This window comes from Ursus arctos, unplaced genomic scaffold (genome assembly GCF_023065955.2).
Source record: "Ursus arctos isolate Adak ecotype North America unplaced genomic scaffold, UrsArc2.0 scaffold_10, whole genome shotgun sequence".
Lineage (NCBI taxonomy): Eukaryota > Metazoa > Chordata > Mammalia > Carnivora > Ursidae > Ursus > Ursus arctos.
Window position 1 is genome coordinate 7,374,583 of NW_026622764.1, and position 17,894 is coordinate 7,392,476.

At 38.1% G+C, this 17,894-nt stretch overlaps 1 pseudogene; it reads left to right on the forward strand.

Moving 5' to 3' along the window:
* Window positions 1-2,609: 2,609 nt before the first annotated feature.
* LOC113251140 (glycoprotein-N-acetylgalactosamine 3-beta-galactosyltransferase 1-like) overlaps window positions 2,610-17,894 on the forward strand; it is an 86,033-nt pseudogene continuing 70,748 nt past the window's right edge.

Consider the following 17,894-nt stretch of genomic DNA (forward strand, 5'->3'; position numbering starts at 1 on the left):
CTTTTATTTCTCTTCCCTGGACTACTGGATGTGCTCTTTTTCTGGTCCCCTTTCTTGAAATGAAACTTACAGACTCATTTCATTTATGCTCCATAAAGAGTCCAGATTTATTTTTCTAAAATGTCAAAATGTAAGTCTGCCTCATTCTCCTTCTTACCCTATCCTGTCATGCCTCCCCAAAGCCTGTCTTATAGTCCACATATCAAGCTTTGTAGCGAGCTCAAGGAATGCCTATCTTCTTAACCACTCTGTAACCCAGTGCAACTACGTAATGCCCAAATAGCCATCCCAAAACCTAAAGACCAGGGGTTTTAGACTCCACTGTACTTAAGAATAGGACACTTGTTTGAAATGCAGACTCCAAGGTCCCACACCCAGATATTCAAATTCAGCATGTCTGTGCTGGACTCAGAAATCTGAATATTAATAACACCTCAGAATGTGTCTGATGGAGTATTCTCCTTTCTTCAGATTTGGTTTAAAAGCTGAATTCTAGGCATGGAGGTAGGTGAGAGGATGGAAGTGATATTTCTCTGAATGTACTTGTTATTTGCTTTTGGTGTTGCAACTATGAAGATATTTAACATAATTAATATTTTTTAAAAAGGAGAATGATCCTTAAAATTTTAAAAAGTCAGTCTCTGAAAAGCCTTCCCTGAAACAGACTCGACTCCCAACATCCTTTGTGTTTCTTCCTCGCTTTATGCTGCCTCTGGACTCAGCACACACATGCATTAATTATTGCACTCATCACAATGGACTATGATTATAGTTTGTTAAACTGAATAGATTATAAGCCCTATTGAGAATAGGACCTTAAGGTGTTCATCCTTTTGTAGCATTTAGCACTAGGATTGGCACATTATGACTCTTTAATAAATGTCAAATTATTTATTTATGATGTATAAGCAGGCTCTCCCAGGGCTTTAGAGCAATGTGGGGATGTCCTAAATCTTGATCCTTTTAGGATGTCATAGTTTAGACTAGTAACACGGAGGCAGGGGTTTTGTTCAAATGAATATCCCCAGTGCCTAGAACAGTACCTAATGCTTAGTCAAACTTTCTGTTGACTGGTTAATGAATAACTGGATGACAAGCATAACCATGACTAATACACCCATAGATAATGGTGTATATGATTCATTCACCAAGTGGATTCTACTGGTCATTCTATTTCTTGGTTCAAGTATTTACTAAGGCAATAATGTTTCCTCTGAAATATTCCAAAATACATTGAAGGAAATGAAAGATATTTATAGGAGGAACATGTTGTCAAATAAAAAAGGGAGACACAACACATATAGACACATCATACTTCCAAGTTTTTCCATTGAAAAAAAATCCCTGCGAGGACTGTGGTCTTACTGACAAATGAATGACCACTCAGGGATTTCATACACCTTTTGTGAGTTTGTTATAATAAAAAAGAGCAACTCTTCTCTGCCATTGTTTGAGAAGGAAATAGCTTTGATTTGAAGAGCGTAACCTGTATTTAGCTAGAGAAAATGAAGCCTTTTAGATGGATATACTGGTGTGATTAAATTAGGCTTAATTTCTCAATCAACAGACTTCCTTAAAGACCTTAGAAATGATTGACTGGAGTGCTTCTTTTAAGAGATATTTATGGAGGCAAGATCCAATTTAAAAATAGTTGTTTTTTTTTTTTTTGAATGTGCTAAGTATTTTCATTAACAAACCCAGAAATGTTATTGTGATCTTTGCCTAGATATTTATGTTTAGATGTTTGAATTTAATACCTTCTTGCTGCCTCATTCTGAGTATTCTGCCCAAGCAGTTCCCCAATGCTAGTCCACAGATTACCCATGACAGATTTTCACTATTCTTCAGCAAAAACAGAAAAAATGCCATTATGTTTATATCCATATTTCTGTATCCCTGTATCAGGACATAATAAAAAGTTGACAATTCTACATGGTGTTTCAATTAGACAAGGAAAAAAAATGTTCTGTGAAAATCTAACGTCTATGCCTGTTCATTCTGGTTCATTCCAATTAATACCGAGGGGACTAAGAGAATGATGTTGTCACCCCACCCCCTCCCACCTTAAGGTGTCATTCTCTTAACACTATCCCCAGTCCTTGGTCTCTACTGTGCTCCATTGTCTGGGAGTCTTGCTAGGTGATGACTGACCTGTCTTGTCTGATAAAATCAGATGTGGTTCCTCTGATTACTTTTTCTTCTTCATGATCAGCACCGGAAGAATATTTCATACACCACTGGTGGATTTTCTCATTGAGAGATTTTGAAAGATGTGTTTTTGGGAGCATGTGAGTAATAATGATTAAAAAAAATTTGATTACCTTAAAAAATTAAAATACATCAGGGTTACCTTTCCCTTCCATTGCCTGTTTGAGTAAAACTAGAATACGTGAAATGAGGAAATTCATAAAAGCTTATACCAGTCATCAAGATGTGAGACATCAGAAAAAGTAAAGAATAACAGAGACCACAAAATATCTAAACTCCTGTTACTAACAACTCCAAGTGAACAAGCATATGGCTTGTTTGCTCAAATATAGCAGTGGCTACAGTTAAAATGAAATGCAAATGTCCTGCTCCTGGTAGATAGAGTCTTTGTCCTCATGAGGATGGTATTCAAGGCAGAGAAGCCCACAGATGAGATAAAGAGTATCAAAGAAGTACCTAGTTGTCTAAAGAGATCCTCTTGGAGTAATAAGAATTGGTTAAGCAGAGGTTTGCATAGAAGTAAAAATGGAGATGAAGAGAAGGAGAAAGGGCGTGCATTGCCGGACATGGCTTACATGTACACTGAGGATGCGAGTTTGGAAACATCTCAGGTTTGATAAACTGAGCTGTGCTCAATTGAACCTACTAACACTGGTTGAGTGACTGTGGAGGAGGTAAATATTCCGTAGGCTTTCTTATCAGCATCTTTCCTGTCTGCCGTGACTTCTGTATGGAAAGACCCTCTGGGGCACAGGGAATGGAGTCAACACCACTTACAAACTAGTTTTTGTGTTTCCCTGCTCCTTGAGGGAAGGCAGCGGACTTACTCATCTATATCCACACATAGGCAGTATCTAGAAAAGAAACTGGCATGTGATAGGTCTTTAATATTTTACTGAATTGAATTAATTGACTAATAGAGTGCACATAAGCAATTGAAGCAAGACATTTAACATGTTTTAGGCAAGAAACATGAATCGGATACTAGAAATTTCACATATAATGACAAGTTTGGGGGCATGATGGTTTAATGCCATCATTAAACTATTTTGTGGACTATTTTTCCTGAAATTACATCAGGTAGGAAGCAGCAGAATCCAAGTTGGTATAGATCTAGAGCCTGGTCAGTGGTTATGTGAATAATGAATAACCCAAACTTTCTGGTTCATTCAGTAATGCATCATTGTATACCAGTGGACAAAATGAATACGATGATTCTCAGGCATATTTTTAAAAGAACTTTGAAGGTGATGTTGATGTTTAAACTGTTTTAAAGCGCAAGAATTACAGTGGAAAAAAAGTTGGAGCTATATAGGAGATAGTAAAACATGATCTTAATCTTGCCTCTGCTATCAATTCCGCGTATAACTCGGTCCACTGTAACTTCCCTGACAGTTTCCTTGTCTGATAACCAAGGAGCTGAGAGTTGGGATGGGTAAATGCTTGGCTGTTTAGGTACTAGATAAGGTGACCCCTTTCTCTCAAATGTTTCAAAATTTTATGAGTAAGAAGTAACAAAAATGAGAGCAAATAGGAGTTCAGCACAATTTCAAAAAGGAGCCCATTGCCTAATGACCCATTTCCTTGAAATGAGAACTAATCACACAAGTCCCAGCTCTAGGGCACTGTGTGCTATGACCGGCACTACTGTCATAAGTTGCTGTGAGACTGATGACTTCATATTTTGACTACACATTTCCCGTGACTATGGGCGGATTTAGATGGCTTGAGCAATGGGCAAAAAAGATCACATCTCCTGACGATTTCCTGGATCATTGATATCCTTTGGCTACTATCAGGGCCAAGGAATAAAGACATGACAAATTTAATAAGGAAAACCCTGTGGAAAGCATGGACTCGTAATAGTAAACTTAGGTGATAATGAACAACACCCCTCTCCCCCAATCGCAGAGTTTTATGAAAAGCAGCCTTCCTCTCTGTCTTACCCTATGTGTAGTTGGGGGTTGGCTTTGATGCTCCAAGCTGTGAATCTCTTCCTTGTGTCTTCTCTTTCATTGGCCCAGATTAAAAGAGGAGCCTCATGCTGGGCCTTGACACAAATGGCAGATGACAAACCCAAAACCAACAAACTACGTTAAAATCCTCGCATAGATGTGATATCATCCTGTTCTGCTGAGCAAAACAAATGGTGGGACTGACTGTGGCCAACAAGGGACAGGGAGCACATTCTAACTGCAGGGGGAACCCCGGGGGTGGCTGGACACAGAAGGATGTGCTGTGACTACAGAGGGAGGGGAGCGTAAAGTGCTGACAAGTGATCTGGGAGCCGATACCCAGGCTCTCACTGTGAACCCGAAGGGTATTCCTAAACATCCTGTCTCATACCCAGTCTTCCTACTTCTTTACCGTGGGGTGCCTCCTTCCTGCAACTCTTGACGGCATAGGGATGCTGGAGATGGGGTGCAGTAAGAGAGAGAAGTGAGAAGAAGAAGAAAGAATTAGTGAAAACAGTAATCACAGTTATTTAGTGCATTTTAGAGACAGAATGGAATTTGGGGTAATGTATTTCAACCCTTTCATCTGTAAAATGGGCAAATCAAAACAAAACAAGGATGAAAATCACAGACACTGCTAGGTTTTACAGACAATGGTAGTTTCACTTTTCGATGACAGGTCTTTGGACTCTTGTATTCTTTTGACCAACGAACAACCCACCCACGCACCCCCCCACACACACAGAATATGACCAGATTCTTACTTTCCACATTTTTAAACAGTAGTGATTTTCACTAGAGGATGACACACGCTTCTGTCTCTGAGATGTGGTTGTGTCTGCTGTTATTGGAAGTATACAACTTGGAAAACTAATCCACCACCTGCCCAAATCCCACTATTTCACTTGAACAACCGAAAATGAGTTGAGCTCTGTGAAGCCCCTCAAGGGCTTCGGATAAATTTCACTGAATTGTAATTCAATATTTTTACTTCAATCCGCACAACTATGTATATTGGTGAGATTGGGCACTCTCATCATCCCAACGAACTGTGATGTATCTTCTCTGAATTACATTTAAATTGAATTTGAAAAGACTTTCCAGCACATAAAAAGAAAGACCAGGGAAAATGCCTCGTTTCTTTCCATCTTAGAAACTGAAGGGAGCAGGTTGCCGAGAGTTTTATCATCAGAAGTTCCTATTCTGTAAATCTGAACTGGGAAATGTGGAAAAAAATCAAGCCATTTTAAAATATATTCGGAGAACGAGGAGGAGAGAACAGTCAACGTGTTCAATTCATTGTCAGTGATTAGCTGACTTTATTCTGATTTAAGAAGCACACACACAAAAATCATTCCCTATTCTCTCTCCAACTGTACGGTGAAATGAATACAATGATCATAAAATGATGAATTTTTTAAATATATCTTTTGCTCCTTAAAAAAAAAAAATAGCTGGCCTGTCAAAATAGGTGCTGCCTTCCAAATTTCCAGATTACAGGTGTTTCCCTGTGATATAATTAACTTAAATGGCTGTCTTCCTGCCACGATGACAAAGGTGGGACACTTTACGTAACTACTATCCATCTTGTAAGGAGTGCATAAAGCTCTCACTCCTGACTGGCTTCACACACTGATTAATAGACACTTTCTATTTTAGGCTTTAATTAAAAGCAATAAAAGCAGTCAACTGTAGGCCGTGATTGTGCTGGTGACAAAAAAAAAAAGTGTCATTAGCGAGATGGAAGATCAAGTACTGAACGAATTTAGCATGAAGCCTTGTAAGTGGGTCCATATGCCTGTGCTTAAACTTCTCTGAGAGTCCCCATCACTCAGAGAGCGCACATAGCGTAAAAAAAGAGCAATTAAGAGTAGAACCATCAGTGTTAGGCCCAATGTGCTTGACTTTAAAAGAAATCCACACCCTATTTTTCCTATATTTATATAAATAGCGAAGTCAGTGGAAACAAATGAAAAAAGATAACTTTCGAAAGAGCAAACTTTAGCCTCTAGATTGTGTTCTAAAATACACAGGGCTGGATTAACATTGCGTCTGAAGAGTGATTTAATGTAAATCATCGAACAGATGTCATGGGCTGTTGTGACGCATCGAGAAAAGTCAAGCAAATGGTTATTGATTCCCACAGTATTGTACTAATTATTCACTTACCACTCTACGACAAATATTTACCCGTACTCTAAGCCATATGCCATAGAGAAAGTAGGCGGGTAGACAGGAAGTCGTATCAGCAACACTCGGGAGGATGGGAGTTGTATGATTTTTGCTTTCTACTCGCATTCCCACAGCCCCTCTGAGCCTTTGAGTGACAAGCAGAGCAACCACTGCCAAGGAATTCCTAATACCTGATGCACACTGTGGGATATTTACAGGGCTGCAAGAGGGTCCCTATTTCCCGAGGTTCTAAGGGCAGTTCTCTATGGTGTACTGAATCAAGCCCAAATAAAGACTTCAGAAAGAGCCTGAGCTCAGTTTATTCTTCAGAGGAAGGCTTCCTTCTCACTCTGGACAGGGACAGCCCTGCCGTGTTCGCACATGATGTAAGGTCGTGACTTATCAGGGCTCCGTGTTTTGGCACAGAAGGCAGACAGATACCAACGTAGCCATTTAAGAGGGCAGCGTTACAAAGGTTTAAAAAATGAAATCTAGTGTGACAGGAAAAACATTCACATATGAGTTTCACAGCCTCTCCCCTTCATTTCCCATTAAAGATAATTCTAGTTTTTGCCAGTTTTATTCAGGGTGTTATGTGTGTGTTGGCCAAATGGGGGGTGAAAGGGGGTTGGAAGGGTGGAAACTAAAGAAACCAAACACAAATTGATTGATTTTGTTGGAAAAGGCATAGAATTACCCCTAGAAAATAAAACGTATAGAAAGGGGAACTGGTGATAAACATAAAAGCCAGCAATTCTGTGTTTTAGAGAAGCAATGCCGGGGTGGGGGGTTTGAAAGAGAGCACAGCCTTGCTGAAGGCAGTGAGTAAAACAGAATGGAAGACGGGAGAGGACTTGTAAATTTTTTTATTAAAATTTCTTTATATGCCTGTGATCTTCTGGAGGATAACAGTAAATGTTTAAAGTATATTTAAAAATGTCTTTAGCTATAGGACAGGAATTTTATTTTAATACAATATTTTACAAACTCATACAAAATGGGCAGTAATATATATAGATTTTGCCAATATAACAGTAAGTGTAAAGTCCCTCTCTTTTCTAATACACACATCTAGAAATCTAGCCAGCTCTTCTTGAAACTACCACAGGCCAATTTATTCCAGTCATTGGAAATATGAGACAAGTTTAAATTATATTTTAGTGTGATTCTTAAGATATTGAAACATTGATATTAGATACTGAGGGGTAGATTAACTTCCTTCCTTCTTTACTATCATTAATACTATAAATCAGAATTAGGAATGTCTAAACACGTGCACACACACTGACATTTTTCTCCTGGAATGGATGTTATTCAATTTTGTAGTTTCTGTAACCTTCTTATCAATTGCAAAACACTATGGTTTAATACCCCTGCAATCTAGGAAGGGTTATTTTTCCCTCGCCATATTCAGTTAGATTAAAATAAAAGAGTGCAAATCTTTCTGGTTATTTCTTCATCAGTCGAGAAGTCCATTAAAATTCCAATATTAACAATCAGTTTTTGTAATTAAAATGCATCTCTTGGTTCTTTTCATTTGGTCAACAGACAGCTTCTATTTGCATATAAAATCACTGGGATGTGAATTGTAAGCAATTCACGATGAGAATCCTGGACCTAAAAACGTCTCTCTTACTTGTAAAATTGTCCAAATTCTACTTAGCAGGCCAATTCAAACCTACACGTACAGTGTTTCTACTAAGCTCAAATCAATACATAGACTTTTCTAAACTCTTTTCTGTGTATGTTATTTTACTTACATAAATTTTGAGTGTGTTTGATTGAATCCAAAGACCAGGGTTGAGTCTGGGCTTTTCCTCCTAAAAGCAGAATATCCCTGTACAATCAGTGTAAATTTGTGACATTTTAATGAAATTGTGCATGGAATGAGCTCAGTACTCAGCACAGGGACCAGCACAGAGCAAGCTCCCATAAAAGGAAGCTGTTATTTTCATGATGAAATTAATGTTTGAATTCTTTTCCAAAGCCTCATAGAAAGAGATTATGCATTTCAACGTTGATGATTCTAGCGAGGTGGGCCAGCATCCACAACAGCAAGTACAGAGTGCTCACTCTATGGATACTAAAGCCCCCACAAAGCCTAGAATTAGAATATCTTGACTATCCCAAGGACGGACATCTTTTGCTCCACAAAAAAACCTTCACTGCCAACACCTCCACGCGTTTTGGGACCTCCGCAAGACACACCGCTCTCTCTCTCTCAAACGGCTGTACAAGTGGAATTTTTGGAAAAATAATGAGGATTTGTTTGGATATTTTACATTCTCACTATAATTATATCTCTTGGAGACGTTAACATCAAACGTAGTGATTATTTCAATCAGGAAAATATTAATTACTATAAACCTAGGTCTAAGTATCATTACGGATCACGCTCTCAATGGGATCCAGTTTTGAGAGATGGACACATTTTCTCTTTTCTGGGGTCATTGCCTGTACTTCCTTCCCTGTTTAGGTGAGCCAAGAAGGGTAGGGGCTACTGGTGTTCAGAGAAGGGCTAGGAGAAGAAACACCCTTCCCTGAGGACATGAGGCTCCGCCAAAGTTCTTTCTCCTAGAGGAATGTTCTTTATCATGGAGAATACTCCGGGTATATTTCCCACTGGTTAGTTTCTCCTTTAAAGCCAGAACACTGACAGGATCTTTCTTGGCTCTTAGCCACAAGAATCTGGTAGGATTCCAGGATGTAAAACCCGTGTAAGGTGTCCCTCAAAGAGTTTCTCACTCCTGTCAGACCATAGTTAGCCTCCAGAAATGTGCCAGAAGTGCCATTTAAATGTTCCTATCAGTTAATTACTCCAGGGGCAGCTTCGACTCCAGCTGGGACCCTAGATTCACCATTTCTCCAGAGTCCAGGGTGGCGGCTCGCCCTCCGAACTCACCTCTTTGATGGATCGAGAAAAGTCAATTTTCAGTTTGTTCAGTTTCTTTTCCTTGTTACAAGGTCAGGTCAAGCTCCATGTCAGAGCTGAAACTCTAAAGTATATTTTTTCATCTTTTTTTTAGGTAATTCAATTTGAATTTTAGTGACATAATTTCTTCTGGATGACTTTCATTGGGTCCATTGCAAATTTATGTATTTGAATTTTATAAAACTATACTTGTGAACATTTTCAGGATTGAGGTGGTTGAATTCAAATTTAAATGTAAAGAAGAGTTGATAATAAAATGTTTTTCATTATTTTGAAAAATAAAATAATAAATTATTTCTTAGATATAGAGTATACTATTTATATATTGTTGGTTTCTTCAGGACTGATAATATAACACCATAAGTAATTTAGTCTAGTATTATTAGAAAAAAATTTCTATTTCATAATCCCTCAGAAAATGTCAACCAAATAGTAATTTACCAAGCTTTCTAATGACAACCAAAATAACATATTTATTGTTTATTTCCTGAGTGAGAAAATGTCTCCAAACCTACTTACACATAATTTAAATACAAATACAAAATATAACAAGATGAATCATAATATAAATTGGAAATTGGATCATTTAAAAATTTTTGATTGTTTTAAAAGCAACAATATACATGGAGATAAATATGTATTTTCTTTCACCGACCCTCCATCATTCTCTCTCTGAAGATCTAAAAGAATCAAGATACTTTTAATAAAATCATTATTAATTAGTAGCCTTTTTTTGTCTATTTAATGCAAAAAAAAATCAGAGAAAAGAGAAAACAAAACAGAAGCTAAACAAACAATGATGCGTGAGGATCATTTAAAAAAGTCATTGCCAAGAAACAATTTGTTTTACTCCAAATGTCTAATAATGTCAGCAGTAGGGAAAATGAAGGTTATCTGCCATTGAAAGCGAACAAAGACACAAAAGTTTCATTGTAGCATCCCCTCCTTCCCTTTAAGGGGCTTGACATGTTGCATAAATGTTAGAGAAGAAACTTCCATGTGGCTTATCTCTGCTTACAGAGAATGTTTGAACAAAGATGCAGGGGTTTAGTATTATTACCATTATTATTATTATTGTTATTGTTATTATTCTCTCCCTGGACTTGGAGTCATTTTCCCACATCTGAGAACTGCCACACTTTGAGTATTTGTGGGTGCAGAGCCTACTCCCCACTAGAAAAGTCACTAGGAGATGACCTCAGGTCAGCCACATAGGCACTTCTGCCCAGGGTGTCAAACCAGAACCTACTGGTACCCTGCAGGGTAGTGATAACAGAAGTGGGGATGCAGTCAGTGGAAATGACATCATGAAACCCATGTGGAGATTAGGTCCAGTGCCCTGTGGCAGTGACAATGGTGGTTAAGCTATGAAACCTGGAGTTGAACAGAAGAAGCAAGTTTTCTCACTGAACTGATTCTGAGACTTGACTTGGGCTGTGCCTCTGCCTGCAAACCTTCCCTAGGCTCCTGCTTGTTTTTGAACCTGCTTCTCCAGCTATTCTTGTGATAAAAGTGCTATCCAAATGTCATTTTCTGAAATCAGCCTGAACTATGTTTTATTGTTCACAACTAAGAGGTCTGGCTAAAATTGAGGCCATGACTGATAATATCATTGTTTTAAAATGAACAAAAACTCTAAATGTGGATTTAGTGACCACATCTTTTGTGGTACCAAACAATTGAGTTTTTTTTAACAATATGTGTTAATGAAATTTTGCACCAAGGGAAGCACATATTTCCATTAGGGGTAAGAAAAAGAGAAAGACATATGCTTGGGGGAATTGCAGTAAGAGTTTATGATTGCTCCTGGGACTCATGGTGGGGGAAAGAAAGAAATAGATGGAGAGAAGGAGAGAGGGAGGTAGAGAGAGAGAGAGAACACCTGTGGGAAGTTCCTAGTAAAAGAAATAATTGAGGGGTTTTCAGAGCAAGCATACCTAGTTCTGAAATTGAACACGGTGTTACAATGCAATCACACCTCTATCCAATCTCCCTCTAGCTGTCATACGTAATGCTTTATAGAGCAAAGATATTGGGAAGACATTCTGTGCAGATTGATGTTAGGGGGGAAAGGTAAATCCTTCATTAACAGAGATCAATAATTCACCACCAGAAAAACATCAGAGCCAAGAGTGACCAGGAAATTTGTGAGATTTCTCAAAATTTTCAGATTTTTTTTTCAGAAGTGGAGCCAGGCTTCCACAATATTTGGAATGCAGGGTTTAGTGACTTTCCTTCTGATATTAAACAAAAATGGAAGCCCTTATTTTGCAGTAATTCTAAAGAACAGTAAGCAGATGAATGGGTGTCACCTTTATAGTACTTACAACAAAGAAATTCCTTTATGACGCATGTTTTCTAGGCCATTTCATATTAGTGGTAAGAATAAGATGATCATAAAGCCTCCAAAACAGAGATTTTCTCATTCCATATTCTCCAAATTACAGGATTCCTTGTCCCAAAGAATCTTCCCAAACAGCTCCAGAGAATGTATGGAATGAGATGGGAAGGGAAAGTATAGTCCAAGGACATTCCCTACCATGGACCCCAAGAGGCAGTTTGGTTACTCCTAAAGGCCCAGCGAGATTGTGGCCCCCTCTCTTCTTCTTGAGACAGGCATTAGGATTCTTGCCCCAGGGTTAAGGGCAAGAAAATGACCAAATACCAGAGCTAAGAAATAGGCAGTTATTCCACAAAGTGCGGTGGTTAAAGGTCCAGTTTGCCTGAATGTGGTTCTCCCATCTCTTCGAAAGGCTTTTCTTTCCCACACAACTGGTGTATAAGGAGGGCCTGGGTGCAAGTGGTCGAAGAGTAGGGGAGGAAGGATCTAATTTGCCTTAACAAATCAGGAAATGCATCGTGCAGGAGTCATGTAGCCTGAGTCTCAGAGATTATTTGTTAATTCACCAAGACGTGATGGAGGGATACCATGTTTTCTTTTAGTCCACAGTATCCATTGAGTCCTTTGTACATGCTTGGTGCTGTGATACAGAGTGGAAGAATGAAGGATGTGCTTTCCCTCTAGATCTATCAATCTAGTGGAAAAAATGAACTTTATACACACAATGACACAACTACTTTTGTAAATATGAAATACCCTAAGCATTATGGTAGAAAAGGTTAGGTTGCTATAAGATAATAGAATAAGGAAATTAATTTATATTGGGACCATGAGGGAAGATTCTATTGAAGAAGGCTTCTTATATATGAGATAAAATCTAGTTAAGCAAAGGATGGTTGGAAGAAAGCTCCACAGAAAGCAAAGAGCAAATGCAGAGCCCTTGGAGATTAAATGTGTGGTCATCTGAGAAACTGAAGAAGGCTCAGGTGAAGACACAGCAAGAAGGTGGTCCACCATCTGCTAGCCATGGAGAGGATGTGGCCGGGGGAGAGGGGAGAAGCCAACCCTATCAGCATCTTGATTTTCTAGCCTCTAATAGTATGAGAAAACAAATCCTGTTTTTTAAGTCACCCAGCCTGGGGGCTTTTGTTAAGCAAACTAACAAGTAAAACAAGGTTTGCCCTAAATACTGATTTTAAAAATTAAAGTTGGTTGGGGCGCCTGGGTGTCTCAGTCAGTTAAGTGTTTGCCGTCAGTTCAGGTCATGATCCAGGGGTCTTGGGATCAAGCATGCATTGGGCTCTCTACTCAGCGGGGAGCCTGTTCTCCCTCTCCCTCTGCCTGCCGCTCCCCCTGCTTGTGCTCTCTCTCTCTCTGCCAAATAAATAAATAAATAAATAATCTTTAAAAATAAATTAATTAAAATTAAAATTAAAGCTGGTGATACACACAATTAGATTAAATTTACATTAAAAAAACCTGTGATGGTCACTGGGACATATTCTACACCTAAGGGGGTGGAGACCAAGTAGATTAAGGAAAATTTCCTTAACTACGACAGGGGAGAGGAAATTGCAAGAGGTTATTTCAGCATTGATCCTTCAGTTGAAGTCTCAAGGGACCATCAAATAGAGATGTCCAGTAAGGACTAGTAATATCCAGTAAGAATTTGTCAATGGAGCTTGTAATTTGAGAAGAGAGTCTGCTATAAATATAGAGCTGTGGTTACTCATGTATATTTAGAAGAATATTTCAAGAAAAAATTTGTATATCATTTTCTCATCCTACCAGAGAAAAATGTTTTCTAGAAATTGTGTCATTATCACTTTTAGAGTCTGGATAAAAACGTTCTTTTTGGAATAGTTTGGTTGATAATCAAAATCAACAAATACATTACATGAAACAATGAATACACACACACTAAATGAAGCTTTGTCCTAGGAGTAACAGAAACAAAACAAAACAACCATGATGACAAAATACACTAAATCCACAGAAAGGATCAGAGAGAGATGTATTGCCAGGGAACATCAAAGGAGCAGGGGTCATGGAGGACTCAAATGAACAGAGAAAACCTTAAGGATTAGGCTGAATTTCACCTGAATTTGAAGAGAGAAAATATTTACCTAGTCATAGAAACTGGAACACCTAAAAAGCAAGAAAAGGATATCCCAGGAGGCCGTAGTGACGTTATAATGCTAAGAGGAAATAGATATGGTTTGGGAGAAATTGTGAAAAATTTAAAGTTAGGAGAACTTTCTCAAGAGAAATTATGCGAAAGAAGTAGATGAAGGATGACAGAGATTTCAGAGCCCCGTTTCTTAGCTCAGAATGTGTGGACTTGGGAAGAACCCAGCTGTAGCCTGCTGTCTTATTTACTCTCTCTCTAAACAAGAATTTTCTTCTGTATGACATATAAATAATTGGAAAAGATCCACAGGTAAATACCAGTTATATTTGCTTGAAACAATACTATATGGGTCAGTGATTGTGACCCTTATCAAAATATTTGTTTTAAACTGACATTGGCTTGAACATAATATTAGGTAGCTAACGTCTATATAAGACATTTCCAAAAGGAGGAAAATACTGAGAAGTTGCTACATCTGATCGATACCGAAGGGGCCAATTCAGTTGGCATCTATCTAACTGACTCCAGTGTTGGAATTGTGGGATTTAGAAGCATAAATTTCTCACAAGGGTCATGAAAGCCAATGCTGTATTGGGTAAATGGTCTGGAAGAAAGTAGAACTTAGTAACAGAAAGCAATGTATCTCTGGGCTGTATAGGAATAGGGCATGTAGGTTTGCCTCTAAAAGAAACAATGCGTTTATTTCTTTAATAAATTTTAATCATTAGCATAAATTAGCAAATATCTCAAAATTACTTTGTATGAAATATTCTGCTGATAATATCTTGGAAACTAAGGGAGTGCCTGCATGGCTTAGTTGAGCATTGACTCTTGATTTCGGCTCAGGTCATGATCTTGGGATCATTAGATCCAGCCCCACGTCTGGCTCTGTGCTCCTCATGGAGTCTACCTGAGATTCTTTCTCCTTCTTCCCTCCCCTTCCTGTCTCTCTCTCTCACATTCTCAAAAAAAAAAAAATATATATATATATATATATATATATGTGTGTGTGTGCGTGTATAAAATATATATATATAATATGTAAATACATATAATATATTAAAATATATATATAAAATATATATAAAACTCTGTCCAGTGTTGTCTTAAACTAAATGTTAAGGACGGTCCCATTCAAAAGTGAAATATTGGGATCAAATTTCTTGTGGCAACATTCGCTGCAGGATCAGTACTTTAAATATTTAAATTGATGTTGATGCATCCGTTCTTGACACTGGAAGCAAACATAATGCTGTTGTGGCTCTTTCCCCCTTTAATACCTAGTAGGTATTGAAGCCTTACCTATTTCATGTACTCTTTTAATATATGTAAAGATAATAAAGCCATGTGTCATGTTCATCTGAGGCCCATAGGATAAAGAGAGATTTGGGGATACATGAGACTTCTGATGAGGTCTATATATATTATAGGTATAGGTGTCATAGATATATAGATATAGATATGTATAGCTATACACACATAAAATTTGAGCACCCCCCAATTATAAATAAATAGATAGATAGATAGATAGATAGATAGATAGATAGATAGATAGATAAATTTGAGCCCAGGTGAAGCTTCTGGGCAAGCTCAGGTGACCTATAACCTGTAGCAGAGCCAACAAACAGACCCCAGCTAAACCACAGCCCACTTGCAGATCTCATGATTATGAGATAAATGTTCATCGTCTTTAAATCATTCAGATTTGTGATGCCTGTTACTTAGAAGTACTGTGGCAATAATTGATATTTGAATCAATGAGTAAAGAAAAATTTGGTAAATCTGAAATGAGAATAGAATTTACAAAGTTGTTTAAATAATTAGACTATGCAAATACTAATACAAGAAAAAGAAAAGAAAATTAGAATACCATGACTAAATAAAGGATTGGTGAAAGTAACAAAATTAGACTGAGAAAAACCTCCAGTCAGTCCGTTGAGCTGTTTCATGTGTCAAGAAACTGTAACTCTTTAAAACACACAAATAATTGACTAATGCTTCATCTGTGTGGTAAGAACACCACCAGCAGAGTTGCCTGCTTCCCTATATTTATATTGATATTAATGCCTATATCCCTGCTACTACTTATAAATTGACCATTTAAGTTTTTCCCAAGACTAGCAAAATGGCTGTTAGCTATGTTAGGCAGAGCATAGAATGAAACTGAATAGTCCATCCTAACTAGGCTAAATCCTATAAAGAAGCAGGAAGATGGCAAAGTCTTAAGAGAGGAGGATTCTTAATTGAAGAACATAGATCTGCTTCTCCTACGCAAATAGCAATCCTCTTCCCAGACCCTGAATCTGCTTTACCAGCCGAGCCGCCCACTATCTTGACAAACCTCATAATTCTTGGTGATTCTGCCAAAATTTTAAAAAACCACAATACAAGCTAAAAGCAAAGTGGATCTTGATCTATTTGGCTAGATTCCACGTTTTGTCTCAAAACTATGTTACCTTTCAGTCAAGAAATTTACTTTAATCTCAAGGATTTAATATCCCTCTCATATTTGCATATCTAGTCTATTTGGAGATAATTCATGAATTTATTCATTACCATAGTGATATTAATTGAGGGCCTACCAGCACGCACTGAACAAGTAAATGAGCGATTGAAAAATAAATAAATAAATAAATAAATAAATAAATAAATAACTCCACAGGCCCTGCTCTCAAAGAAAGTATAAACCAGTGAATAAAGAAGAAATGTCCAAGGTTAAATTTTAATGCTACAAAACAAAATTGCAAAGAAGGAGGCAGGAAAGACCATTGTATGATTCAGGGGTGAGAGACCTTGTCACGGAGGAAGCAGATTTTTATATGACCCTTAAAAAAAGAACTTAATGTGATTTAACTGCACAAAGAGCATAAAAACCTTTATGCTGCTATAGTACGAGATCCAAAATTGTGGAGATGGATGCATGGGACAGGAGGAGATAGTTGTGACAAAGCAAAGTTGGCTAGAGAGAAGTTTCATTCTGGAGAAAAGTGACCAATAAAGCAAAAAACACACCGAAAACCAAAGCCAAGATGGAGTATTAGGTTCGAAGCACTGGTTGGTATCTACAGAATACACCAATAGAGGTCAATTTCCAGAATCTTCATAAGTTCACGAGTTCATAAGGGCCTGAAGCCCTAAAAGCTGACCCTGGCTTAGGTTTAAGTTAAAGAAGACGCCTTGCTCAAACATGCCAGATTGATATTTTGAAAATACTGTAATAAACACAACAGAGCAGTCCAGGGAGCTGGTGTGGGAGCTAAGTGAGTTTCAAAAAGTTAAAAGGGAGATGCCGGAGCGTTCCATGAATTAAAGCTATTAGGATTGTGGGACACGCAGTACAGAGAAAGTGATCAGCTCAAGGATGACTATTTACTGAGATCCTCTGTGCTCAGAACTAGGGACTGAACACCAGAAGGCAAGCAGGACTGTGGATTGGTGAGAAGCTAGAGTTATGGTAGAGCTATAATCATTCTTTCACACTGAATGGAAGTTGAGTTTTCAAAGCCCATTTCTTCATTGTCTTCTAAGCACGGGGACAACCGTGGATCCTAGAAATACAAAGGCAATCAGGATATGGTAATCATTTTATTTCTTGCTTTGCCTGTTAGGGTCTTCACAGACCAGTTGTAGATTCTCCCACATCAATTACATATGCATGATAGGCAGAACAGTCGGAAAACGTACTGAACTAAGAAAGTCAAGAGAAAACATAACTTAAGCCAAATTAGCAAGAAAAGCAGACTACAGAAGAAGGAGCAATGAGGTTGGCAAAGAAAGGGGAGCAAGGAATAGCGTTGATGGGTGAAGCAGGGCAGTTCATGAACTACATCTGAGAATCACTGACATACACGAGATATTCTATGTAAATTTCAACTTTATGGTCTCACTGCAGAGGTAACTCAGTAAAGCTATCATGCAGAGAGCAGACCTCCCTATACAAAGCAGGGGTTCCAAGATCTCTAGACCAAAATTGGAGGGCTGAGATTAATGGAATACAGAGCCATATGCCAAAGAAAACAAATAGAGTCCTGGACAACAAAAATCTTGGGCCAAGTCAAAAGATGAAAATAGATTTAGCACAGAGGAAAATTGGGGCCAAAAACTTGAAATACTCAGGTCACTGTTCATCCATCCAGACGAGGGGAAAGATTGATC